The 26,915-nt window shown below is 40.8% G+C and overlaps 1 protein-coding gene across 1 annotated transcript in view; it reads left to right on the top strand.

Annotated features, from left to right (window-relative positions):
* The window catches only part of lamb2l (laminin, beta 2-like), a 168,664-nt gene that overhangs the window by 774 nt on the left and 140,975 nt on the right, over positions 1–26,915 (top strand). The gene's annotated exons all lie outside the window — the stretch shown is intronic.

Below are 26,915 nucleotides of genomic sequence, written 5' to 3'. Positions count from 1 at the left end.
GGCAGAATTGACGCTGAATTTCCGATCGCCAATAATAACCCAAACCTAAACAGGACGGAGTATCTCCACCGAACCAGTGACTCTTCGTCAAATGTTGGCTTGTATTTTGTGTCTGAATCTGCTCCGGCTGCTCACTCTAGCGATATAGGAACAGCTTATTGAATACCGTATATGCTCAACCACTGTCGCGACTCTTCTTTATTTTTATATATAGTACTGTATACGCATGTTACTAGACATGGCCTCAGGGCCCTTTTTCTCAAGTTCACAGGCAACGTGAAAGCCTTGATCCCTTTGTAGTTAGCAAATGTTCACACCTATTTTGCTCCAAAATATCAGCATGCCCTCTAAATCCTAATGCATATTTTCAATTAGCTGCATTGTTCAATGCTGGTGAAGTTGTTGGGTGACCCAAGTGTTGTCAACCACACATTGTATATTTATGCTTAATACTTTATACATTTTATGAGTAACTACAAATAACTACTAGAAGCTTGCTTGTGCCTGATTTTCCTTTGGCTGTAGTGCTCATTGCAGTGATAAGGGAATACTTATCAGATTACGCAGAACCACTATAGTGGCTCTAATTTATTTTTATGCATGCATGTATGTGTACATTTTTTAAAATTAATAACATGTAACAACAGATGAACAAGAAGTCCAATACATACAGACTCTCAGTTTCTTAGAGCAGCACCTGCTTTTAAAAATATATTCTAGTACATCCCCACCCTGTTAGTTTTTCAGGGGTAGGCAGCAGGGTACAGTATGTTTACTTTTCAGCAGAAAATGTCATCCCACCCTCAAACACACACCCACTTGTATTGTATTCTTTGATTTGTAAAGGCTGAATGATTTCCGTGTTTCATTAGTAGTCACTTGTGTCCAGTCTTGGTGAGATTGAGTAGTTAAACCGTCAGTACATTTTTGATTTGAAACGGACAATCTTGGTTTCTGAGAACGTGGCCATTTGGACCTCCTCTCTTATTATACAAACATATCTTGGCTTCAAGCAGCTCCTGCAATTTAGTGCTAATTGTTTAGAGTTACTGACAACACTTAGTCCACCCAGGGTGCTCGATATACATTCCATGTACTAGACATTGCCTCCCAGTCATTTTTCTCTGACCTTACAGGCAACATGAAAGCCTTGGTCCCTTTCTTTTAGCAAATGTTCACACCCATTTTTACTCTTAAATTTGAAATACCAGACAGCATGCCATCTAAAAGCTATTGAATATTTTCAATGATCTGCATTGTTCACCATTGCTGAAGTTGATGGGTGACCCACATGCCTTCAGGTACTGTTGTATGTTATTCTTCTTTTTTATTATTTTACTAGTCATTAAGCACGTTACAATAACGGGCGCTAGAACAGTAGTGCATAAACATTAGTAGGAACAGACTATATTAAATGGCAAGGGACTTTGACCTCATTCTTTTTGTTGGTCGTATTTTTCTTTCTTTCAGCCTTTCTTTTGTTGATGTTTACTTGCTGAGCTGACCGTTCTTTGTGGGCTGCCGCCGTGTATTGCGTGTCTTTAATTTTCTGTGACAGTAATACTGTCTTGTACGTCTACTGGCTGGTACGTCCGTAATATACCTTTAATTTTCTCTGACGGTAATACAGGCGTGCGCGTCGGTAATATGCCTTTAATCTCCTCTGACAGTAATACTGGCTTGTATGTGGCTGTAATATGCATCACTGTATTGTGTACCTTTAATTTCCTCTCACAGTAATACTGGTTTGTATTTCCGTAAAACGCCTCTAACTTTCTCTGACAGTAATATCACGCGTCGCACGGTGCCCCGCGCATGCGCACTTCTCCAGAAGACACACACACACGGACACCTGGACGCACACAGGGATTTTATTAAAGAGGATACATTTTAGAATTTTAGACACAGAACTATCAAGATTTCTGTCAACTCTACTCCCATATATTTATGTTCCATATTAATTATAAATGAAACCCCTTGTTATGAATTGGGACATTGTGTTAAAAATGTTTCTTATTTAATGTTCCCATAGCTCTGTTGTGGGCTTGTGGAAGATTAAAGAATGTTCATACATATCTGCTGTGTATTATTAGTTATATCCCAGTATAGATACTTTTATAGTTTAATTTCAAGTGCCTCATGTTGCCATTTGGTAGCTTTTGGCATTCTATGACTGGGATGACAGAACATTACACACTATTATTAAAAACACCACTTCACGGTTGCTTTATGGTATTCACTGTGGCATCCTAAACTACGGGTTCATCCCTTAAACAACTTCAGTCATTCTGCTGTTAGTATGTTATGTTTCTTGGTTCACAACTCCTAGCGTTTCACTTCCTGGCTTTATCTGCGGTTTTAATATCTCAGTTTTGGTGACAACATGTAATTCTAATTAATAACTCTTAGCAATTCTTGTTTTGCCTTAGCTTGCGGTTTAGCTGTTTGGTTTTTGGCAGCACCCTTTCTGTGTTTTGAGCAGTTTGTAGCATTCAAGTGCATCTCCTGGTTTAGTGAACACCTTTCTTGTGGTTGCCACATTGTCTTGTTGCCAACATGCAATTCACGGAGGTTGACTGAAATTAAAAAAGCAGCCGGACTCTTGGACCAGCATATCCTGTTTGGATACTTGCGACTGACATAACATTTCTGGCCCATATAACAAAGAAGTTTCTTAATAATTCGAAAGTTTATTTGGAAAAGTTTAAAAATATTTAGGCAAAATACCAGAAGCCAACAGCAAACAAAACCAACAATCCAGAAAGCAGTAATTAGTATTAAGTGAAATGTCATTTTAAGCAAAACTCCGTTTCTTTCACTTAACAACAAAAACGTCTGAAAAAAATTGCATTTCACTTCTAGTAAAGTTCATGCCGTTGACACAAGAAGAAAGATTTTTAGTCCTGTCTCAAAGTACTTACATGCTTTAATTCCACAGGCACCTGTCTATCATTTAGTATTTAAATTAAGTTCTCTAGGAAAATAAAAAACTCTTGACTCATTTCCTGTCATCCTTAGACAATTTTGTTGAGTCGCTAAAATTGTTCTGGTAGTGCAATCTCCACTTTGCCAATTATGATGACAATCTTCACAATTGCAATCCTAAAGATGCACTGGAAACAGAAAGGAAGCTTGAGGCTCCACATCCATATCTTCAGCATCTTTTGTAGGAACCAAGAAACAGGAAGGGGCAGTTGTTTAGATATCTGGGGGGGGGGGGGGGGGGGGGGGGTTGATGAATGCTTTAGGGAGCAATATTTCCTGGCTACCCTTTGTGGGATTCTGAAGAAACAGATGCACTCTCAGGCTTAAGATTGCAAGCAGGTTGGAGAAGGAAACTGTTTCCAGATACACCAGAAAATAAGTAAATAAAATAAAACCTTTAAACCTTTGTTTATTATAGACAGAGGAACAATTTACAAATAAAACCCTTGTATCATGTGGAATAGACACTTTTCAAGAGATCCATGCTACTTTGATGCCATATGTTGAACTGTATGATGCCAATGAATGTGATTGCATGCCATGAATCAGTTTGTCACCCTGCCGCAGAGCAGGGCCCCTGTTTATCAGGCATCTCAGAATTACTCCTAAGAATTGTGCTAACAGTAATACTAGGACAAAAATTAATCCTACCTGAAAGTAGCACATGATATGTATTTTCAAAGCGTTGTAGTCCCATCCCAGTAAGGAGTAGGATGCCATGTTTCAGAGTGAATGATGTCACGATTTTATTACAGGCCTTTTTTTTTTTTTACATTTGGTAATTTTTTGATGCTAATGCTGAGGTTTAACAATAATCCATCCATCCATCATCCAACCCGCTATATCCTGGGTCCATTGGAGCCAATCCCAGCCAACACAGGGCACAAGGCAGGAAACAAACCCCAGGCAGGGCGCCAGCCCACCACAGGGTGCACACACCCACACACCAATCGCCAATGCACCTAACCTGCATGTCTTTGGACTGTGGGAGGAAACCGGAGTACCCAGAGGAAACCCACGCAGACACGGAGAGAACATGCAAACTCCACACAGGGAGGACCTGGGAAGCGAAGGCTACCCACTGCACCACTGTGCCACCCTTAAAAATAATAAAAATAGTAATAATAATTATCAAAGTTAACGAAGAAGAAAGAAAAAATAATAAGGTAGCATATTCGGCTAAGCTGCCCATAACTTTTGCTGTATTACTACATCATGAATAATATTGCAACAAACACCAAGATGGAAGGACAAAGACAGTATCATTGAATTAGAGTTAAGCTTGGTAATGGACGTGTTTATTTAATAATAATTGTAATAATAATTCTTTACATTTGTGTAACACTTTTCCCACTACTCAAAGGACCCGAGAAGCCACAGCCGTACTTTCATAAGAATTACTCTCCCGCTGTTATGGCCACGGGAGATGCCTTGTAAAGTAACAGTTATACTGAAACTAGCCATGGCTCTTCTTGCACTGTTAATGAAATTGCGTTCACTCTTGCACTGTACCTGATGGTCTTCGGCTGTGGCATGGTGTGTCCATCTCTGTGAACCCACCCTTATCTTCTCTGAGGCTCTAACCATGCAATGTCCTGGGAGTCTCCTTCGGCCTTTCTCCACCTTCCTTGGTTTATGAAGTGTAACGTGAATATTCCAGGGGTTTGTGGAATGCGGAGCTCAGTGTACCTGTGTGACATATTGCTGTCAAATCACACATCCAGTCTTCAGGGTAATATGCTGGCTTCTACAATACAGTTTGCATCTATGACCATCTATGTGTTGATATTCACCTGCAATTCACCCATGCTCATTTTACACTTTGGGCAATGATCTTTATATCCATTCCAGTTTACATGAATGTGGCTTGCTTTAACATTACCTCACATGGAGTTGTGGGCAAATGTATAATCTGTGTACCTCACACGTTTCAAGGGTGTTCAAATGTTGGTGCAAAATTCAACAAATGTTTGGTTGGGACATACCCAAATCATCGCTATTGCAGAGCTTCTCTGGCCAAAAAGCATAAAGTTACGAACACTTTAATTTCAGCTGACAGTGCCTTCTCTCCATAGCTGGAGCGATTATGTGATGCACACAATTTATTACAAATATTAGTTCATCTCAGTCAAATCAATATATTTTTTATGAGTTCATTATGAGTTTATTGTTGTCCAGCATTTCCAAAATATTGAGCCTTTCCTGGGAAGTGTGAGCCAACCTCTGCCTGAATGCCATCTTATTGCATCTCCTAGTGAGTTAGGACAGCTTGAGAGCTCTCCTAAATCCTGGTGAAGTTAGATATAGTTTCCTAAACATAGGAAAATTGATGAAATGCTTTTACTCCTACTTCTAAGAGTAGACCAAATTTGTGTTACTCTAAGATTTTTGAGGCAGTTAGGACTGTTTTCCTATTCTGAGACGTTTGATACATACTGTACATGTCTGGATGGTTAAAAACACATAAGATAGAAGCAGGGCACTTTGAGGGTAACCCTGTTGATATTAGAGCAATCAGCAATTGCTGTCACTTTCTGACATCCACTGTCATAATTGGCATAATTGTTGAAGGGACACAAACATGTTTTGGTGACTCAGGGGGATGTGAGGCAGTGGAATGGAGTGGCACTCAGAAACACTTAAAAGGACCGTTTGTTATACTCAAGTCTCAGAGCACATGAGTGGTTTATTTAGCTCATCTATACATAGCACATTCAGCCACGTCATTTTTATTTTTTCAAGGAAACTATTTGTCAGACGTCTCACATCATTGTCCTCCGGTACATAAAAAGTCTTGGTAGTATTCCCTTTTTTAGATCTGACTACATTCCAGACTTTCTTTTTTTGTATTTTTAGAGCTAAAGTAGTAGAGTTTTCTTCATATTCGTAATGAGAATGACATGACTTCTTTTGTGGTCAGAAACTTGAATACTATTTCTAATGTCAAATAGGCAAAGAGAGGGATTAGTCAGTCTTGAATATACTTTATCAGTTTTACAGATCTCAGGAATTGGTTCTAATGCTTTTCTAGTTGGTAATTTGTTTTACTTCATCTAATGTCACACTTGCTTTGACTGAATCACTCTTTAAATGCTGCTTGTATTCTTTTAGTTTGGTCCCCATTCATCACAAAAGCTTGTAATAGCATGTAATTCACATACAGACAATTCCATGTTGTGTCTTTCTATAGTAAACACCTTAAAATACAGGTCTAAGGTAATGTTTAGAACTGGAGCAGCTTCAGAATACTTATTCTCACAGAATGAATCCCAAGGCTGGGATTTAATATGCAGCATTTCACTTTAAAATCCAATGTTTTACTAACAAGGCTCCTATGTCTGACAGTACAGTTAGGAACAGAGTTCAAATGATTTCACCTTGAACATCCTACTAATGAGAAACATCTAGAATTGTCTAACATATAGGAGGTTTGATCTATTTGGGAATGCGTTCTACTGTAATGTGAGTAGTTGGTTTTTACATCAGTTACTTTGTGAGGTCTTTATTAATGCAATAGACTGCTATTAAACCCTGCATCTGTGCCCATATTTATCAAGCTTCTCAGTATTACTGCTAGGAATTGCACTAAACCTCTGACTATGATAAGAATTTGCTCTGCCCCACAATAGAACCTGAGAAATAGTTTTGAAGTGTCCTACTCCTATTCCTAGAGATTAGTAGGAGTTCATGCTTGAGAATGCATAGAACCAGGCTACTTTGCAATAACATCAAGAATAATACAGTAACAAGCACCGAGATGGAAAGGCTGAGACACTCAAATCAAACGAAAGTTAAGCCAGATAATGGCTGTGTTTATTTAACAATAAATGATTCATAACTGTACTTCCAGAAGAATCACCTTTCCGCTGTTATGGCCATAAAATAAACATAACTGAAAGTAGTCATGGCTATTCTTGTGCTGTTTCTGAAGTCACGTTCACAATCATTGTCCAGGGTCTTGCACCGTGCCTCATTCTGTAATTCCTCCTTATCTTCTGGGAGGCTCATTTTACCCATCAGTCTCCACCTGCCTTCTTGAACCTTCCTGGAATTATAGAATGTAATGTGAATATTCCAGGGGGTGTAGAATGCAATACTTAGCATACCTGTGTGAAATTTTGTTGTCATTTACCCATCCTGTGCCACCAAGCTGCATGATAATATTCTAACTGCTACAACACAGTTTGCACTCATGACCACCTGTGTGTTGGTACTGTGTTATCACTTGAGATTCACAAATGTAATCATCTTTATATGCGTGCCAATTAATCATATCGACAACTCCAGAAAACACAATGATTTGCATAAATATGGCTACCTTTAACATTATCACATGTAAACTGGTGAGGAAATGTGTAAATCTGCATGTTACCTCACAAGTTGTAAGGGTGTGCAACGATTGGTGCAAAATTGGAGAAATCATTGGTTATAATAATTTGAATGATATTGCAAAAGCTGGGTTTTCTAATTACCCCCAAAAAAGTAATGTTACCAACAATTTAATTTTGTCTGACAGAGCATTTTGTGTAATTGGAGCAATCACTTGATGTTCAAGATTTGTTACAAATATTATTTCATCTCTGAAAAATCAATATCTTGTGTCACAAAAATGAGACATAGTCACATAAAGGTTTGGGGCAGCCACCCGTATAATTTGTTCTCCTGGCTGCAAAGTTGCTTTCTTTTGAAATATAGCACTGATGTGCTCACAACAGAGCCTAAAACAAGACTGAGGGAATAGGGAAAAGGGGCAGGCTTTTAAAGGGGAAGACAGGAAGTGAGGTCATAAGGATCGGGCCCATGTTCTTCAACCATTGGTTTCGAGCCCAGACGTGACATCACAGGGGCCGGAGCCGGTAAGGTCTCCTTCCATTGGCTCGGTCCCGGAAGTGACTTCAAGAGAGCCAGGTGGAATCTCCCGTGAATTGTCTACAGGAAAGGAAGAAAAAGAGTCAGTGCACTCTGCCACATCCCGGCATGCCTCAGAACTGCCTTCACTCAAGCCCTTTAGCTGCCTCCCATGCGCACGTGTGTGACACTTGTTACGAGTTCATTGTTGTTCAGCATTTCCAAAAGATTTTGCCTTTTCAGGAATGCCTGAATGCCACATTCTGGAGGCTCACAAACTCTCCTAACTCTTAGTAAAGTTAGGACTAGTTTCCTGAATTAGTAAAATTGATAAAATTCTTTTACTTGTATTCCTTAGTGTAGGACCAAATGTGCGTCACTTTGAGATTTTTGAGCCAGTTAGGATCTTTTTCCAACTCTGAGATGCTTGATAAATATGGGCACTCACTGGTCTTTGTCTGTACGGAGGCCTTTTATGTCCTCCCAGTGCCTGTTTAGGTTTTTCTCTGGTATTCTCACCTTCCTCCCACATCAGAGGTGCATGTTAAGTTGATTGGTGATTCTAAATTGCCCAGTATGTGAATGAGCCCCAGGGTACAGTCTTCTTCTCAACCTTAAATACAGTCTGGCATATTATAAAGTGCTTACACAGTGCCTGTTACTTCCATCAAAGTATATTGAGATTTTAATAGAGAATCAACATATTTTAAATTTCACTCTGTGGACTTTAGGCAGCACTAGTGAGCCATCCCTCAAACTCAAATAATGACCAGAATAACCAAAGTAATAAATAAACTGGGTTTTATTAACCACAAAAGTTAACAATAAAGCCAAAATGTGTAAAAATAACAACGGCTAAGCTTTCTGGTCTTTCTACACACAGATATCTGACTTCCTTGGGTAGTTTTTCCACTTGCCCACTACCCCCTTGCTCTTTTCAGCTAACCCTTTTACCCTTCTTTCTCCACATTTTTTTTGTTCTTCTTCCATCAAATAGAGTCCTTGTCAAGAGCTATTTCCCAATGCAAAGTTTTCTCTGTAGAGGTCTGGGTACAGGAATACGTCCAAGTAAACCTTTCTAAGTACTTCTGGTTACCAGGCCCCCTGAGGAACTCTCCCTAGTGGCACCAAGTTTCCTAGCAGGCTCCCTATAGTATGGAATGTGACTGGGAAGTGCCAGACTGGCTGTTCCCATGCACAGTGCCCTCTACTGGCCCGGAGCACCTTTAAGAAGTTAACAAATACTGTATATACTCGTGTATAAGTTGGGTCTTGAAACCCAAAAAAGTGATCATAAAATCAGACCCCGACTTATACTCCCATTGAAAAATGCGACACTTGATTTTTTTTTTTACATCTTCTTGCTTCCTCCAAAATTCGCCCCAGTTTCTCAGACACATCACATTTTGTTGCAGCAGCGCAGTTACCAATTTCTTTCGCCACTTTAACAACTTAATTTAAATTTAAAACCAGCTTCATATGTTCTTCTGATTGAACGCTCCATCGTAGATAAGGGATGCTCTTACAATAAAGGTGTATGAGGGTGTGAGATACAAAAAACACAAAACAGTTCAATCGTTGCTTCAGAATAGTTTGGGGATTACCGTGTGGTCACATAGGTACAATACATAGAAAAAAAAAGGCCATGTGCACCATTGTTACTCTCTCAGGTGGGCATTAGCATATCATAATCTCTTGGACCAATAGCGTGAGATTTCCGTATTCGACTTATACGACCGACATTATAAAACACCGGAAATTATATGGTAAAATTGAGCCACAACTTATATATGGGAGAACTTAAATGCGAGTATATACGGTATATTGTTAGGGGTCCCATTAAAATATATATATTTATATATATTTTAATATATATATATTTTTTTGTGTATAGCAGAAAAACATACAAAACAGAAATGTAGCAAGGCTGAATCTTATCTTGTCTTAGCCAGCCATGCTAATATTTAAGAATGCGTTTCTACATTAAATACTAACATGTACTTTGAGCTTTACTGTTATCAGCACGACTAAAGTTATGACGAGAATGAGGGTGAGTCTGCATGGATAGAACTGGTAAACAAAACTTCAGTATTAAACAGATAACGTTAAATTTAATGAGAATGCTGTATCATTACAAAATAGTGATTTGATTTTATACGTGTTTATATAAAAGTTTAGACATTTGTGAACATGCTCTTTCTTTCTTTCTTTCTTTCTTTCTTTCTTTCTTTCTTTCTTTCTTTCTTTCTTTCTTTCTTTCTTTCTTTCTTTCTTTCTTTCTTTCTTTCTTTCAATAATTAATTTTAATTTTCCAGAAATCATTGCATAATTCTTTTTGTAGAGATATAGTTGAATATCTGAAAAACTCCATTTAGTATTTTAGTTTAGAAATGTCCCCTTAGAATTTTCTTTTTTAAACCATGACAGGTTATTTTGCTCCAGGGTTCGAGAATGCAGAGCTTTTGTTTTCTTCTTGACACTTGACAAAAATACTTTTGTTTTTTAAATGAGCTTGTTTTGCTTGATTGAACTTCCCTATTTTTTGTTGTTTTGCCATTTGGTGATTTGTATATTGCTCCAGGTTTTCAAAGCATTGTATAAGAAACAGCCATTTTAGATTGCCTAGTATTGTTAGCGCATTGGGATTCCTTGTGTTCATTTGTGCATCTCTATAATTATGGTTTTTAATATCTTTTTAGAATTCTTGTAAAAGCTAAAAGCCCTTCTGTAGATTGAGTGTAACAGCAATAATCTTACGTGCTGACATTTTGTTGCTATTGTCTACTGTTACACTGACAATTGCAGACAATGCACAGTACAAGTACTATTCCTTCATGCTCTAAAAGCTGCAGGATTCTGTGAAAATATTATGCACAACAGAAGTAGGATTCTCCTTCAGGCCTTTTAAACAGCAGTCCTGTTTTAATATGTTAATGTGTTCTGTTTTTGGGTACTTATAAATCTTAATATATAATAGATCCCATAAAGGACAGAAGTGGGAGTGGATATACAGTATATGGGTAGGGGAATATGTTCCTTCATATAAACTAAAGTGGGATTTGTACCATATACTGTATAGGCAGGGATGAAAAGCAGTTATGAGAACTGGCTAAATGGTATTTCTGTGACCCCTGACTGGTGGAAGCCCACTTGGTGGCTTTCTGGACTCAGAATGACACCACTTACTGTATGTTTGCCATAAAATCAGGTGACCTTTGAACAGTGCAGTTGATCAGGAGAAAAAATGTCAAAAAAATACAAGCAAAAAGATTGGAGCCAAAAATCTTTCATGTCTGCCATTAAAGCCTAAGCGTATTTCAAAATTGAAAGTTAAAGCCAAAAGGGAGTCTTTTAATACTAATAAAGAGCAAAACAACAACCACAAAGAGATTTAATCTGAATTATCCACAATCTTGGATTTAAGAAGTAAACAACGTCAGAAATGAATTATGTGAGCCAAAAAATCTTAATAAGTACAGAAAAATATAAAAAAGTAAAAAAAAACAAAAAACACCAATCATAATATAAGCAGGGTGGACAAAATATGTAAGTATGTTTAATCAAACACAGAAGAGAGGGATGAGCACAGGTACGATTCAAAGTTTCAGATTACATGACCAAACAAGACCACTTACTACTTTTTCTTGGCATTTCTAAACTGGTCTCGAAGCCCTTCTACAAAGATTTGAAATTTCAAAATCTGGAGTTGAAAAGCAAATCTGCAGACTCATCTGCGCGTCTTCAGCTACGAATTAGTTGACTGTTTCAGGTTTACCTTCACAGCAGTTGCACCAATTTGTATATTTTGTATGTTTTCATCTTTACTTGTCCAAAAATCCCACAAAGTACCTGGAAGTCATGGTTTTGGGTGGGATGTTAACACAACAACAACAACATTTATTTATATAGCACATTTTCATATAAAAAGTAGCTCAAAGTGCTTTACATAATGAAGAAAAGAAAAGAAAAAAGAAAAGAAAAGAACACGCCAAGTATCGACTAGCTATCCTACATGAGTGCCTTTTCTCACTCAACTACTAGACCTTAAATCTCACTGGTGTTCAGGAGTAATACATTTTCATTTGAGTCAAGACCCCCATACATTCTGAAATACAGAAGAAGTAATAGTAGTGGCACAACACTGTTTTGTTATTTTAGTGAAGCCGCCTTCAATGTAATATGGAGTTGTTTTAAAGCATATATGTAGTAACTGACAGTTACAAAATACTCATCTTAGGAATATGCTTTATGTGTGGAAATATCTGATAGTTACAATTTTTTTTTAAATTTTATTGATTTTATTGTAACCATTCCATACAAACAGATAAATGTTTACAAAAACATGATTGAAAACAAATCAACCCCCACTCCTGAGAAAGAGAGCATGGCCAATAGAGTAAAACTTAAAGCTATTAAAAATAAATAAATTGATGAGTTTAATAGGCAGATAAAGATAAATGGAGAAGAAATAGAAATGGGAAGAGGATCTGCTTCCTCAGTGCTTTAAGAGCTTATTCTAAAATGTTGTTGATTAGATCCTGACAGGTTTTGAAAAAGTTCTGCACAGATCCTCTAAGTGAAAATCAGATTTTTTCCAATTTCAAATAATATAAAACATCAATTACCCACCGACTTAAAAGAGGAGAGTTAGGATTCTTCCAGTTTAGCAAAATAAGTCTGCGTGCCAATAGTGTAGTAAAGGCAATCACAGTTTGTTTGTCCTTCTCCACTTTAAGCCCATCTGGAAGTACAATTTAAAATATTCAAGAAACATCGAGTCAAAATTTATGTTCTTGAAATAATGCCTCAATACTTTGACTAATATACCTGTATGTACTATTAGACATATTGTATATAAATGAAAGGCCTGTGTGTGTGTGTGTGTGTGCGTGTGTGTGTGTGTGTGTGTGTGTGTGTGTGTGTATGGAGCAGTCCACTCTTGCTCACACTCAATCACAGCCACTAGATGGCGCATGCATGCACTTTTAAATTTTTGTGGCATTTGCATGCACCTCACTTCTCACTACGATTGACATGTGTGTGTATGGAGCGGTCTGCTCTGCTCACGCTCAACCACAGCTACAGGAGTTGGTGTGAATTCTATGCAGTCAAGCTTTTAGAATTGTGACCTGCACTTGATGAGATGGCGCATGCATGCACTTTTACATTTTTTTGGAGCTTGTGTGGATTTCACTTCTCATTCAACCCAAGCAGACAAACTCAGCTTTGTGGTACATGATTGTTGTACGTTCGTTGCCTGTCCTGAGACTCCAAGTGCCTTCTTTGGGGCTGTGGGTGACTGCGCCAGTCTGCTTCTAGAGTAGTAGGGGCCCATCTACCATTAGTGGTAGTCCAAAAATGGACAGGAGGCGGGCAACACTTGAAATAACAGAGTCTTGATTGCAGTCAAGAGAGAAAGCACTGGGCAAGAGAGGTTGAGACACAAGAGGATACCAACAGAAGGTTTAGGAGGAATGTACAGAGCATTAAGTAAGGCAAGAGAGGACCTGTCTTCGGAAAGTAACATAGCTAGTGTTTAATAAAATACAAATAAAAAATACTTCTATTTGCAAACTTGTTTCCTTCTGACAAGAGCTCATTTTAAAATGTTGAAAATAATGGAATTAGATGTTTGCCATGATAAAATGTGCCTGGGAAGCAGCTTCATACATCATAAGTTATAAAAGTGTATATTTGGCAAGTGGATTTTTGAGACATTTTACAATAAGAAGAGTAAAATATTTTACTGTGGTACAAGCAGTAGCAGTTTAGGCTCTGTTTCCATTGTAAAATGAATTAATTGTAAGGTATCTTAAATCAAAAGCACAGTGGTGCAATGCATACTTTTACAAATTCAAAGTGCTTGGTCTGATTTCAGGTCGTAGCTGTGGCTAGCATTTTCTTCTCGTTTATTTGTTTTTTTCTTTCCTTTCATAATTCAAGGACTTTCAGTTAGGCTGAATGGAAAATACAAATCGGCTTTATGTAGCAATGAGGGTGTGGGTGTGTTACCCCCATGCAAGTCTGATCCACACTCTGGTGATGATGCCAGGATAGGCCGAACTTCATAAGACTACATACTTAGTAAGTTAGTTTAGAAATCAATTCATATTATGCAAACAAATAAGAAAATGTTCACATTTGAAATTTGTACTCTCTAAATTATGAAGTTTACATATTATTTCCTATGTCTTATCTAGTTAAAAATGACAGAAAAATGGTACGATTTGCTGGACTTTCGCCCCTTCAACTACATTGTAGCAAATGTGCACAATACTCTATCCAGTAACTGTGCAGACTGACTGATAAAACTGCTGTTTTACCTTCAAAAAGTCTGGGAATGCCAACGCCTCCCTTGGCTGTGCTTTTATGATGCACATGGGAAGGTGTGGTGGCATTCTGTGCTGTTCCACCCTGACACATTCAAAGTCCAAAGTGTTTCACAATGTAAACCTCTCCACCCGCACGTTCTTCTGTTCCATATAGCCAAGTGTCTGCTTGTTTTCCACGTTTCACGTCTCTAATGGTAGAAAAACACAGGTGCTAAAGAAATACTTTTTAAGCTACAGGATTAATATGAAGCAATTATCAATGACCTACTTGAGAACAGTCATACCTTGTAATAATAAACCAACGTAAAATGGGTTGCTTCATCTTTTGGCAGGTGTTTTATATTTTTGTCAGTCACACTATACTGTATCTACATATCTAGGGGGATTTTGGTATGCAGAATGAGGGAATATCAGATGATATTTGACACTGTAGAAATAAAAAAGAAGGTTATAAACCTAAAATCTTGGCTGTTGAGGCTTCATTAGGAATGCGCCTAAACTGGAATATGCAGAGAAGACATGCATGTAAGAGCAAGTTTGGAAGAAGAAGCTGATGAAGAAAGAGGAGGTGGCAAAGGTGTAGAAGGACAGAGTGAATCTGAAGCAGCCATCTGAAAAGAAAAGCGTGAGATCAGAAGGATCGGTGGTCATTCAGCATTGTAGAAGAGTGCGAGGCTTGTTTAAAAATTTTGACTATATTCGCTGTAGCTTTGATTAATTACTTTGAATCTTTATTATGATAGAACACTAATAGGCAGATGAATGTAATTATGATCAAGGGACAGGAAATGTGAGGTTTGGAGAAGACTTAATCATTGTTGTTCTCATATACTGTGTATTAAGAAAGTAATTAGACCTCCTCACTTTCTGCACACTTTATTGTGTTGTAGACTTCATTTTAAATAGATATATTTGCCATTTTTGCTCATCTAACTACACTCAATAACTCATAATGACCAAAACACATTTTCAGAAAGGTTTGCAAATTCATTAAAAATTAAAAACTGAAATCTCTCATTCATTTAAGTTCTTAGACCCTTAATTCAGTACTTTGCTACCATTAAGTTTTGTTTCCTGATGTACATAAATTCTTATATATAAAAAAACTGTATTGTGGTTTCTAATATTAAAATACTACATTAGGATGAATGATCGGTAACACGGTATAATAAGAAAGCAAATGACTGGCACGCAATCCTTAATTATGAGTGGCCATACCCCCCGCACTTCACCCCATCCTTTCATTAATAGATTATAAAACAATGCATCGAGACCATGGATTCAAAAAGTATAACGACCCCTTCACTTTCACAGACTTTATTGTGTTGTAGATTAAAGTTTAAATCGAAACAGTTGCCATTTTTGTCCATCAGTCTACACTCAATAACTCATAATGAGAAAGTGACACCATGTTTTCAGAAAGGTTTGTAAGTGTACTAGAAATCAAAAACTGAAAAGTTTCATTCATAAAAGTGTGCAGCACTGTAGAAGCCCCTTTGGCAGCAATTACAGTACAGCTTTGCTTTGCACATGTGGATTTGGGCAATTTATCCCATTCTTCATGCCAGATCCTCTGAAGCTCCATTAGATTAGATGGAAGTGTCTGTAAACTGCCATCTTCAGGGCTACTCATGTTCTGTGGGGTACAGGACTGGGTTTGGCTTGGACACTCAGAGACATATCCCAAAGCCACTCCACCATCGTCTTAGCCGTATACTTTGGGTCACTGTAGTACTGAAAGGTGATTCATGCACTCTATAGCAGGTTTTCTTTAAGGACCTCTCTTTATTTGGCTGTGTTTTTCCTTCCCTCAGTTCTGACCAGTCACCCTGTTCCTGCTGCAGAGAAGCACCCCCATAGCATAATTCTGCCACCACCATGCTTCACTATAGGAATGGTAATAGGCAGGTGATGAGCAGTGAGATGTTCTTGCTAGACACAGTGCTTGGTGTTCCACCCAGAGATTTTACTTTTGTCTCATCAGAACAGAGAATCTTTCTCCTCATGCTGTCAGAGTCCTTGAAATGCCATTTGGCTTTCATATGCCTTTTATGCAACAGAGTGGCTTCTGCGTGATTGAAGGAGTGCTGCTGAGATGGTTGTCCTTTAGTCAGGTTATCCCATTTCAGCAGAGGTTTTCCTAAAGCTCTGTTGAAGTGATCATTGGGTCCTTGGTCACCTCCCTGATCAAAACCCTTCTTGCCCAGTTACTCAGGTTGGCTGAATGGCCAACATTAGTAAGAGTCCCAGTGGTTCCAAACCTCTTCCTTTTCTCAATTATTGAGGCCAGTGTGCTCCTGGGAATACTCAAAGGTTTATAAATGGTTGTATACCCTCACCCAATCTATGCCTTACCACAGTTTGATCGTGGATGTCTATGGAGAGGTCTTTGATCTTCATGGCCTGGTTTTTGTCCTGACAAGCACAGTGAATTGTGAGACCCATTATATACACAGACGTATGCCTTTTGAAATGGTGTCCAATCAATTCACTCTGCCACAGGTGGACTCCAATCAAGTTCTAGATGCATGTTAAGGAGAATTAAAGCAAGCGGGATGCACCTGACCACCACTTGGAGTGCCACAGCAAAAGGTCTGAATACTTGAATGAATGAGAGATTTCAGTTTTTGATTTTTGAATACATTTGCAAACCTTTCTGAAAACATGCTTTCACTTTGTAATTATGACTTACTAGCCATCCCCTGCAGCTTTGCCTGTGTATTAGTGAAACAGGACAGTGAGGAGGGCCCTGCCCGACTCTCTACTCCTGATGCCACTCTTCCCCCTTAGATAGATAGATAGATAGATAGATAGATAGATAGATAGATAGATAGATAGATAGATAGATAGATAGATAGATAGATAGATAGATAGATAGATAGATAGATAGATAGATAGATAGATAGATAGATAGATAGATAGATAGATAGATAGATAGATAGATAGATAGATAGATAGATAGATAGATAGATAGATAGATACTTTATTAATCCCCAAGGGGAAATTCACATACTCCAGCAGCAGCATACTGATAAAACACAATACATTAAAGAGTGATAAAAATTCAGGCATAACAGACAGTAACTTTGTATAATGTTAAAGTTTACCCCCCCGGGTGGAACTGAAGAGTCGCATAGTGTGGGGGAGGAACGATCTCCTCAGTCTGTCAGTGGAGCAGGACAGTGACAGCAGATTAGCGCGAATATATCGCTCCTGTAAGTGAACTATGATTCTTAGCACAATGAGAGAAGCCGTAAATTCAACTGAATGTTCAAGCAAATTATAGAAAAAAAAAAACAATCTAAATTTGTTACGTAGTTCTCTAGTTCGCTAACTAAGCGGAGTTAAGGTTACGCCCCGAGGCAGATGCGTGAGTGAGGAGGGCCCCGTCTCCCTCCCTGCAGCCCGATGAGTCTCTCTCGGATTCGCACTAATAAATCGGTACCGCAAGCAAACTATGATACTTAGCATGATGAGAAAGTCATAAAATCAACAGAATGTTCAAGCAAATTATAGAAAAAAAACAGATCTAAATCCGTTAAGTAGTTCTGTTGTGAAAAGCGGACAGACATACAAACGGGTCTAAAAAGCTATAAGAAACTTCACACTTGCACCATGAAATTTTTAAAACCGCTTCTTATCGAGCACCTATGGGCCAAGGGTAACCTACATTCCAAATTTCAAGTCCCAAGTCCTCATGGTTCTGGAGATTTCGTGATGAGTGAGTCAGTGGTATTTGGCTTTTATATATATAGATTAAGTGTACAGTAGATTGATGGGCAAAATTATCAAATGTTTGTTTGTGCAGAAAGTGAAGAGGTCTAAATGCTTTCTGAATGCACTGTATATGAGAGCCACTATGATTAAGTCCTCTACAAATCTGCTGTATCACATTTCCTACCCCTTGATCACAATCCCATTCGTCTGCCTACTTTCAGAATCAACTGTAAAGAATTCCTCAAAATGATCTGCAAGTTTCATTAAAGTAAACTTCTACAAGAAATGCAATAACTTTTTGTGCTTGGGATTGATGAAGCTGGTGTCAGTAATAAGAACACTCTTACTAGTAATTATGGACTTACCTGCAAGGCTCTTAGAATTTGAACATAGTACAGATATAGTCTTTTTGAAACAATCAGAAGATTAATATATTTTACATAGATAGCTGCTTTCTAAAATAACATAGTAGGAAAAGAATGAGAAATAGAGCAAGAGAGCAAATTAAAGTCTCTTTTTCTAGGCCTTAGGCACTAAATGTTTATCTCTTTGTAAACCACACATGAAAAAACATACAAGACTGCACTGGGCATGTTTTGTATTAGGAAAAATGAGGGCTGACAACAAACAATAAGGAATAAAAACTGTCTTTGTTTAATCCTTAATGTGTTGAAAGTATACATCAAATTATAGTTTTGTGCAGAATTACTGGAATAAAATGTTAATCCACTGGTGCACATGGTAAATCAATGCCTAAAAAGATTTAAAATGTCAACCTTTCCCAGCAAATTAAAGTATGACAACAGATGAAATCAAAAGCTTAAAAATTAAATCTCTTCTGAAAATCCTATTATAGCTAATCACTTTCTCTAGCATTTTAGTGTCTTTTTAGAATTCCCATGTTACCTTGACTTCTTTAGATCTTAACAACAATTTTTCGGGGTCAGCACACTCACTCCGTCTAATTTTCCATCCATCCATCCATTTTCCAACCCGCTGAATCTGAACACAGGGTCACAGGGGTTTGCTGGAGCCAATCCCAGCCAACACAGGGCACAAGGCAGGAACCAATCCCGGGCAGGGTGCCAACACACCGCAGCCGTCTAATTTTACTTTTACAAAATAAAGTGTCGGAGCAGATGCAAAAGACAAATGGCTACAAAATGTATCAGCACTGAAAATAAATATGACAAGGTCAGTGTCCCTCAGATTGTTATGAACGTGGAGTTCCAAAGCATGTAAATCCCAAAAAGATACAAAAGCATTTCTAATAACATAATACACACTTCGTAAACGCTGTCAAAATCCCCGGCTAGACACAAAACAGTCTTGAAGAACCTTTATAAAATAGAATGTTCATTTTAACTAAATTCCTTTCAATATAATGAAGCTCTGTGGAAACTGGGAAATGACGACACCCTTGATCAAATAGGGAAAAGCAGCCAAGCCAGCTACATGACAACTCACTTGCACAATTATTCATATCACCAAGCCGTTAGTAGAATACATGTTGACGTGACAAACATTCTTCTTCTTTCGGCTGCTCCCATTAGGAGTTGCCACAGCGGATCATCTTCTTTCATATCTTTCTGTCCTCTACATCTTGCTCTGCTACACTCATTACCTGCATGTCCTCTCTCACCACATCCATAAACCTTCTCTTAGGCTTTCCTCTTTTTCTCTTGCCTGGCAGCTCTATCCCTAGCATCCTTCTCCCAATATACCCAGCATCTCTCCTCTGCACATGTCCAAACCAATGCAATCTTGCCTCTCTGACTTTGCCTCCAAACTATCCAACCTGAGTTGACCCTCTAATGTCCTCATTTCTAATCCTGTCCATCCTTATCATACCCAAAGCAATTCTTAGCATCTTTAACTCTGCTACCTCCAGCTCTGTCTCCTGCTTTCTGGTCAGTGCCAACGTCTCCAACCCATATAACATAGCTAGTCTCACTACTGTCCTGTAGACCTTCCCTATCACTCTTGCTAATATCCGTCTATCACAAATCACTCCTGACACTCTTCTGCACGCATTCCACCCTGCCTGCACTCTCTTTTTCACTTCTCTTTTACAATCCTCGTTACTCTGTACTGTTGATCCCAAGTATTTAAACTCATCCACCTTCGCCATCTCTACTTCCTGCATCCTCACCATTCCACTATCCTCCCTCTTATTTACACACATGTATTCTGTCTTGTTCCTAATGACCTTCATTGCTCTCTAGAGCATATCTCCACCTCTCCAGGGTCTTCTCAACCTGCTCCCTACTATCGCTACAGATCACAATGTCATCAGCAAACATCATAGTCCATGGGGGCTCCTGTCTACCCTCGTCTGTCAACCTGTCCATCACCATTGCAAATAAGAAAGGGCTCTGAGCCAATCCCTGATATAATCCCACCTCCACCTTGAATGCATCCGTCACTCGTACCACAGACCTCACCACGGTCACACTTCCCTCGTACATATCCTGTACAAATATCCTGTTGACGTGACAAACATTACACCTCAGAATTAATAATATGATGCACAGACTGTATTTTAGTTCTCTTTTCAAGTGTATTCACTGCATGTTATCGTGCAGTGCGCCATTACTGGTATCAAGATATTTTTGTTGTCCAAACCTGCAAAAATCTGTGGACACCTTTAAAATGAGCAGTGCAAATGAGATGCTTTTGAAATTTGCCTTAGTTTGAACTCTTCTGCAAAGAAAAGTGGTATACATTTACAAAATCCAAGTGTTGTAATTTGATAGCGAGCCGTCCAGGGAGATTTTTGTAATCAAAGAGTAAAGTGCTTCTTAAGGTATTAGTGTCAGTATCAATAGGATTGTCAGGAGTAGTGAAGAGGTGTCCTGAAGCATCTTCACTTGTCCATCTCCTTCATGCCAATTCCCTTTGCAGATGAGGCTGTGTTTAATGATAATAGGCCTGATTCATGTCCCACCATTAAAAACATATCTAAAGAGAACCATACCCTGAGTTTTAATAACAATATATACATTTTCTAGATAGAAATTTACTTTCTATGTTTTTCCCCTTTTATTTGGAAGTGGCAGGATTGAAGGAGTGTGAAACAGGAATATATTCAAATTATTTCTTTCAATGAGTTTTAATCAGCAGCATATATGATCTGGAATATTTCAGAATGGAAGGTAGCAGAAGGAAAAGAGTGCAACTCCGAGTTTATGTTGTGTGGTCACTCTTGCTGAGCATATTGGCAGCTCCCGGTCATCTTGATGCTTCTGTCTTGTTGTAGAGGGGAGGCTTGCAGACACATTCAGTTTTTAAAGTAATGACTGTGCTTAAAAGGAGACCTGAAGCTGCTTTGGCTTTTTCAGCTTTGGAAAGATGAAGGAAATTTTAAAAGACAACAATAACCACACTGTCACTCACAAACAACTAACCCGCCGATTACGTGAAGTTAAACAGAAGAGAGCAACCAGCAGAGACCAGAAAAGCAGATGTTGTGAGTGAAATATTTACTGACTAGTCTATATATACATTATAATTATTAGATTTATAAACAGTATTGCAAACCACCTTGAGTAAAGCTACCTTCTATATCAGGTATGTCCAACTCCAGTCCTAGTGGGCCGCAGTGGCTGCAGGTTTTCATTCTAACCCTTTTTCTAATCAGTGACCAGTTTTCACTGCTAATTAACTCCTTTCCCCTTCATTTTAATAGCACTGTTTTTAAGGATTCATTCCTCTGAATGGATTCATTTCTTCATTAAATGGCAGCCAAATAGAAATGAGATGTGAAACGAGCCAACAGATGACCAGCTAAATTGGAATATCAAACTCCAGCCAATTTCAGTCCAACCAGTTTCTTAATGAGAAGCCGATTCTTGCTGTTAATTAAAGTCATTATTGAATATCAGGACTTGTTGCTGCTCTCATTCTGCCATAGCAGACTGTTGGTTTTCTGTGTTTTCTAAGACCACCGTCAAGATGTTTTGGTGACCTGAGCAGACCAACATGACCGAGACCTTCACCTTTCTTTTTCAGGTTAGCTGGTCATGTGTCTCATTATTTTTTGGCTGCTCATTAAGGAAAAAGAAACCACTAAGGGGTCTGAGTCACATCAATTAAAACTAAGGCAGAACAAGTTAATCAGCAGCAAAAACGGCTTACTGAGTAAGAAGATGTTTAGAATGAAAACCTGCAGCCACTGAGGCCCACCAGGACTGGAGTTGGACACCTCTGTTCTAAATAAATGAATGATTTTTTATTCCTACATTGTTTAAAATGCCACCTACTTCTATTACGTAATAGATAGATAGAGAGATAGATAGATAGTGTCAGAAGAACGACCAAAAGACATCGAGAAGGTTTGGGGCAGCCACCCATTTAATCGATTATGGCTGCAAAAGCTATTCAAGAACAGAGACATGTTCATTCAATCGAGTCCAAAACAGAACTGAACTCCAGGTAGCAAGATGGCAGCTTTAAAGGCCAGTAGCGGAAGTGATGTCGTCCCGACCGGAACCAGAAGTGATGTCAGTGGCTGCCCCAGAGCCGGGTGGGATTTCCCTAGAATGGTCTGCAAAAGATCGAGAGGGAAAATTAGTGCACTCCGCCCCCCCCGGTCTGGCATGGAACTACCTGTATTTAGGCCCTTTAGCTGTCTCCTAAACACACGTGTGTGACAGGGCCCCCCCTTAGCCCAGACCCGTCGGGTCGGGCGTCCTGCACCGAGAGGTCGTGAACACGGGAGAGAGCGTCGGCATTGGCGTGTAGAGAACCCTTCCGATGAATGAGCGAAAACTTGTAATGTTGCAAATCGAGGAACCACCTCGTGACTCGCGGGTTAGACTCTTTGTGTAGGGCCATCCACTGTAAAGGGGCATGGTCCGTGACTAGAGTAAACTCCCGACCCAAGAGGTAGTATCTCAACTGTGTGATCACCCACTTAATCGCAAGAGCCTCCCTCTCCACTGCCGCGTATCTGGTCTCCCGATCCAACAGTTTCCAGCTCAGAAACATGATGGGGTGTTCAGCACCATCGACACTTTGGCTCAGCACTGCCCCTAGGCCTGTGTCCGAAGCGTCCGTCTGGAGAATAAAAGGCCGTGAAAAATCAGGCGCCTTTAAAACGGGTGCCGACGTCAGGGCCCTTTTTAAGTCACTGAAGGCTGCCTCAGTCATATCAGTCCATACCACAGTGTTAGGAGCCCTCTTCTTTGTCAAATTAGTCAAGGGCACGGCCCTCTCCGAAAAACGTGGTACAAACCGGCGGTAATACCCCGCTAATCCGAGAAATGCTTGGACTTGCCGCTTGGTTCGTGGACGGGGCCATGTCAAAATGGCTTGTATTTTAGAGCACTGTGGCTTCACCGTACCACGACCCACCAGGTAGCCCAAATACTTGGCTTCCTCCAATCCAAAGAAACATTTCTTTGGGTTGATACGAAGACCGGCTTCTCCCAATGTCCATAACACGGCTCCAACGTGCTGTAGGTGTTCCTTCCAGGTGCTGGAATAGATGACGACGTCATCCAGGTAGGCAGCACTATACGTGTAATGGGGGCGGAGCACTTTGTCCACCAGACGCTGGAAAGTTGCAGGAGCCCCATGTAACCCGAATGGAAGGACACGATACTGCCAGTGCCCACTAGGGGTGCTAAACGCGGTTTTACCCTTTGCGGGGTCCGTTAAAGGAACCTGCCAGTACCCTTTGGTCATGTCAAGTGTGGTCAAGTATTCTGCCTGTCCAAGCCTCTCAAGGAGGTCGTCCACTCGAGGCATGGGATAAGCATCAAATAGTGAGACCTGATTAAGTCGACGGAAGTCATTGCAAAACCTCCAACTTCCGTCGGGCTTAGGAACCAAGACAATTGGGCTGGACCAGGGACTATGACTCTCCTCTATGACTCCTAGATCCAGCATGCGCTTGATTTCCAGTTCCACTTCTGCTTTCTTTGCCTCGGGAAGACGGTACGGGCGTTCTCGGACTATGACCCCGGGTTCAGTCACAATGTCATGGGCAACCAGAGAAGTCCTTCCGGGGATTTCGTCAACCACCTCCGGGACGGACGAGATAACTATCTCTAGCTCCCGCCTCTGTCGGTTATTTAAATTAGACCCGAAGTTAAGGGTATTACTTTGAGCAAAAAGGGAGCGGGGCTGGCCGGAGGTGGGATCAGGGTCCCGTTCCTTCCACGGTTTCAGCAGGTTCACGTGATATATCTGCTCTCTCGGTCGACGATTGGGTTGTTTCACCAAATAGTCGACGAGCCCCTTTCGCTCTTTAACTTCGTATGGCCCTTGCCAGTGGGCAAGTAGCTTAGAGTGGGAGGTGGGAACCAATACCATGACTCGATCCCCCGGCTGGAACTCCCGGAGTGTCGTGCCACGGTCGTAATAGTGGGCCTGTGCTGATTGCGCCTCTTGCATGTGACTTTTTAATATGGGTCGAATCTTCGCAAATCTATCGCGTAACTGTGCGATATATTCCAAAATATTAGTTGTGGGAAGGGCCTCTCCTTCCCAACTTTCCTTTAGAATGTCCAATATGCCCCGGGGTTGTCGCCCATATAATAATTCAAAGTGTGAGAACCCCGTTGAGGCTTGCGGGACTTCCCGGTAGGCAAAGAGTACGAGGGGGAGGAGCTGATCCCAATTCCTCCCATCCCCGCTGACCACCTTGCGAAGCATCTGTTTGAGAGTCTGATTAAATCTCTCTACTAAACCATCGGTTTGAGGATGATACACCGCGGTTCTCAAGTGCTTTATTTTGAGTAACTTGGCTGTTTCCTTGAACATCTCCGAGGTAAACGGCGTCCCTTGGTCCGTAAGGACTTCTTTAGGGATTCCAACTCGTGCAAAGACCTCCATTAGTGCCCGTGCGATTGCTTTAGAATTAGCTGAGCACAATGGGACAGCTTCTGGATATCGGGTTGCATAATCCACGAGGACTAATATATATTTATGTCCTCGGGCCGAGGGTTCCAGGGGTCCCACTATGTCGACCCCTATCCTTTCAAAGGGGACATCAATTAAGGGGAGGGGAACGAGAGGAGCACGGTCCCTCCTAGGAATTTGCCGCAGCTGACATTCCGGGCACGAAACACAGAAGCGGCGAACCTCCTCGTTAATTCCCGGCCAATAAAAGCGGAGCTTAATACGCTCTAAAGTTTTTTCGGTGCCCAAGTGGCCTCCTAGGAGATGGGCGTGCGCTAACTCACAAACTTGCCGCCGGAAAGTTCGTGGAATTAGCAGCAACTTCCGCACTCCCCCCTCGTGTTCACTGACCCGATATAATAAGTCATTTTCTAACACAAAGTGGGGTCCTTGTGGCATGGGCTGATTGGTGCGTTGGCCGTTGGCGAGGACTACTACATTCTTCGCAAACTTAAGGGAATCATCATTCCACTGCTCCCTTCTAAATGATGCCGGTGTTTGTCTGAATTGAAAGCTCAGATCTGAGAGAGGGTCCGGGCTGACCTCAAGGGGCGGAGAGTCGTCCCGCTCTGGTGAGGTGCGGACTGATGACGTATTCGCCCGCGACGGGCCAGGAAGCTCTCCGTCCTCCTCGGGGTTTCCCATATCTCTCTCCACCGGCTGCGTACACGGTGTGGAGACAACCTGAGACGGTGTATTCCCATCGGTTACTAGGCCTAATTTTGAATAAGGCGAGATCAGTACTGCACCGCTTTTAATTTCAGACCAGTCCCGCCCGAGAATCACCGCACACGGTGGATTTGGATGTACAGCCACAACGAGTTTTCGTAGTATTCCTCCGTGGCAGATGAAACACCGGGCGGAGTCATAGGCGCGGACATCTCCGTGTACACAGGTAATTCTGGTCTTTGTTTTTAACCACTGTCGCGGTAGTACATATCGGCAATCAACAACAGAAATGTTGCTGCCGGAATCAAATAAGGCTTCTACCTTGTGGCCATTTACTATGACCTCACCTTTATGAGCCAAAGCCAGGGGGTTTGAAAGTGCACACAACCCATCCCTCTCTCTCCACTTACATTCCGCCTCGCCTCCGAGCGAGGACCGCGCCATCGGGGACTCCGATGCAAATTCCGGTGTATGTCGAGAGGGCAGTGTAAGAGGGACGTAATCTCTACGGCTTCTACGTAAGGACCGTTCAGCCCTCTCAAATTGCGAGGCTGCCCTAGATGTTTCTATGAGCTCAATGAGCTCGTTTATGTTTGCAAATTCTCCCCAGACCGGCTGGGCGAAATGCTCTGGCAGGCTATTTAAGAACAAAAAACAGGCCACTTTTTTCACTACCTGAAAGGTGGTACATTCAGCGGGCCTTAACCAGCCGGCCACCTCTTCCCATAGAAGGTCTAGCTGTTCTTGGGTAGACCGTTCAGGGTTAAACCTCCAGTTTTTAATTTTCTTCACCTGCTGGTCTGGGGAATGTCCACCGTCCTCTGGGACCTTAGCCCCGGTGGAACGGACAACTCTCTCCTCCGAGAGAGCATAATAAGTCCCCATCGTATCCCCCATAGAGACCAGCCCACGTCTGTGTGTCCCAACGACACTCTCCCTATTCAATTGAGGTGACCCAGAGATAGACAAAGGGAGCGGAGTCTGCACCGGTTCTTTCCGAAACCCGAGACGCACTCCCCACCCGAAAGCTCGGCCCAGGTACTCTCCCACCTGGACATGATTCAGGTCCGGTCCCGTTCTCTTCAGGGATTCCTCCATCCTGCCGACTACGCCACTGTCAGAAGAACGACCAAAAGACATCGAGAAGGTTTGGGGCAGCCACCCATTTAATCGATTATGGCTGCAAAAGCTATTCAAGAACAGAGACATGTTCATTCAATCGAGTCCAAAACAGAACTGAACTCCAGGTAGCAAGATGGCAGCTTTAAAGGCCAGTAGCGGAAGTGATGTCATCCCGACCGGAACCAGAAGTGATGTCAGTGGCTGCCCCAGAGCCGGGTGGGATTTCCCTAGAATGGTCTGCAAAAGATCGAGAGGGAAAATTAGTGCACTCCGCCCCCCCCCCCCCCCCCCCGGTCTGGCATGGAACTACCTGTATTTAGGCCCTTTAGCTGTCTC

This window comes from Erpetoichthys calabaricus, chromosome 18 (assembly GCF_900747795.2).
Source record: "Erpetoichthys calabaricus chromosome 18, fErpCal1.3, whole genome shotgun sequence".
NCBI classification, from domain to species: domain Eukaryota; kingdom Metazoa; phylum Chordata; class Cladistia; order Polypteriformes; family Polypteridae; genus Erpetoichthys; species Erpetoichthys calabaricus.
The sequence above is the reverse complement of the archived record's forward strand: the minus strand, read 5'-3'. Positions and strand labels throughout refer to the sequence as shown.